Source organism: Pteropus vampyrus, unplaced genomic scaffold, assembly GCF_000151845.1.
Source record: "Pteropus vampyrus isolate Shadow unplaced genomic scaffold, Pvam_2.0 Scaffold6, whole genome shotgun sequence".
Taxonomy (NCBI): Eukaryota; Metazoa; Chordata; class Mammalia; order Chiroptera; family Pteropodidae; genus Pteropus; species Pteropus vampyrus.
In genome coordinates, this window is record NW_011888787.1 from 14,579,736 (window position 1) to 14,582,654 (window position 2,919).

A 2,919-nucleotide genomic window follows, 5' to 3' on the forward strand; every position below is an offset into this window, starting at 1 on the left:
TTTTAAGTTAGTATCTTAATTTTAATATACATTTAAATTATTGCAAACGGTATAATTTTAGCATGTTGTAAATATTGATAATATTAGATAAATCTGTTAGATCACTTTAGAACATGTGCCCAGTGGAATCTAAATACCATTATGATTTGATACCTACCTTCATTCATTAATAATATTAATGCAAAAGAGATACTTCCAGTAATGGTGATTTAGGTGATTCAGACTAACACTCTTGCTAAACACAAGTAAAATATCCTTTGAATAACACTCAACAATTTATTGAGGAATAACCAATCTAGTGAGAGTGAGCACCCCAAAGAGGTGAACTGGAGTTGTTGACACGAGGGGCATTTGCCCACGGAGAGGAGGCAACTCATACTTAAGCAAAGGGGACGAGAGTAACTGGATAGAACTTCCCAGTAAACAACTTGGGGGCTGACTTTTGGATATGGGGGCACTGAGCCTAAATTCCGTAACTGCCTAAGGCAGAAACCTATCATACCCCCCTCCCACTCCGTTATGAGCCAGCACCTCAGAGGGCTGAATTCTGGAAGCAGGATGTAAATATTACTCTGGGCATCACCAAGGCAGCTCAGAGAATCCTCAAGCTTTAATTCTGTACTACAAGGGTCCATGGATAACTAGAAGCAGGAAACAAAACTTTTTCTGAAGAAGATAAGAGTACACTAAATGACAAACTTTACCTAACGATATTTTTAAAAATAAAATTGGCCAGCAAATAATTTAAAATTATAAGGCATATAATGAGATAAGTTTACATAAGTCGGAATCAGCAGAAACAATGGATAGAAACAGCTCCAAAAGAACTCCGGAGGTTGCATTTATTAGACATATAAACTTACTCTTTTCATGAACATAAAAGTCAAACTTAAATTTTTTTCAAGGGACTTAGGTTTGCAAATTTAAAGATAAACTATCTAAAAAGTAAAAAATTATATAGATGGGTTTCACAGCAGATTGTACCCTTATTAAAGTAAAAGGATGAAAAAAATGATAAAAACAGTATGTAAGTCAGGAAAAGGTCAAATAGATCTACATTATTCTAAGGTTTTTTAATCATTTTGAAGGAAAAAACAAAGAGGTAAGAAAAATATGTCAAACGAAAAAATTATTTTCAGGTGGAACAAAAAATGCACATAGGAAAATGTGAGATATAGACAATATATAATGCATAAGTATGTAATACATAATTATATATGTAATTTCATGACTTCAAATTGACTAAGTTATTTAGTTAAAATACAAAGACTAACATCAGATTTAAAAAAATTATATCCTATTTACAGAAGATTTTGAAAATTTTAATGCGTAAAGAAGGAAAATAGTACATTATTTAAAAACTTAGCCAGAAGAAACTGATATAGCCATATTAATTTTTAGTAGAATAGAAAGTTATTAAGTTCCTATAGGAATTAGTTTAAAGTTTCACAAGTCTTCAACAGTAAAAGCTAAAACATTTTAATAGGAGAAATTGAAGGCCTAAATAAATAGAGAATCATACCATGTTTATGGAATAAACACTCAATAATATAAAATTGCCAATTCTTTCTGAAGTCACCTATAAATTCAAGGCAGTTCCAATAAAAATTCCAAAATGTTTCTTAGAGAAACTTGACACTCTAATTCTAAAATTTATGTAGAAAGAGTTTTTGCTTGTCTTGTAACATGATTTGTTAATTAGATGTTATAGTCATTTGTATTCTCAATTTCTTACAAGTATATTAAAATTTATTTCCAAGATATGGCAAATGACTCTAAATCATCCCTTATTCATTCACTTAGAAGTATTTTGTTTATCAAGTGAAATTTATATGATATAGAAGTAAAAGGAACTCTATAAAATTAGAAATTATTTATTTTTGGAGTTTGTCCATTAACTTCAAGTAAAAACATAAGTTTGTGCCAAATCTATTTTAAATGCCAAAGTACTTTAAAATATAAAATAAATGAACAGAGAAATGGACACAAGAATTATTATACATAAATTGATTAATATTTTTATAGTTAAAAGTTATTATATTTACGGTTATGAAATTGAACAGCAAATCTCCACTTGAGGCTAAATTGAACCTAATTAATTGAAGTTGTTTACGTTCAACAGATTACATCCTAGACTGCATTTGGGGGTCTGAGATACCGCAAGAAGAGTCAAGGTGGATGAAGATTATATCTGCCTTTTGTAAAATCAAAAGAATGGCACACTTTTCATTCTCTTGGGACCCTGTTGAGCAGCCATGTGGATGAGCCTGTTAGCCAGCTGGCTGATGAGAATCACATATCCATATTGTGTCAGCCAACCACCAGAAGCAGAGCAACCTAGCTCACTGACAGCTGATGACAGACTCATGAGGGAACCCAGTCCAAATTGTTAAACCACAAAATTGTAAGCTAAACAAATGGTTGCCACTAAATTTTGGAATGATTCATTACACAGCAAAAACTATTTCAGTTCAAATGATTTTGCCTGGGATTCTGGCTGCAAAATCTATCTTTCTTCTTTCCAGAGCTTATTTTTCAGCTTATCTGGTAATGCTATGAGATTTTCAAATAGATTTTTAAACAAATTCCTTTTTATGCTTAAGTCAGCTAGAGATGGTTTCTGTTGCTTATAACTAAGAACTCTGATTGAAACTCTTCCAATAGATAAAATTTTAACATTCTAATGCATTCTTTTTATTTCCAATAATTTAAATTATTTCATTTTTCTTTCTTCTATCCAAAGTAGCTAGTATATTATATGCTAACTTATTTGGAAAGCAGATGAAATATATTGCAGTGAACCAAAAAGGCAGTTCTTGCTATAGAAAAAAAATTTAAATGAGTAAGTAAGAAAAAGTTTATTTTCTCATCTTCTTTACCACCCTTGGTACCCCTATGAAGCCCAGAAAAAGATTCAAT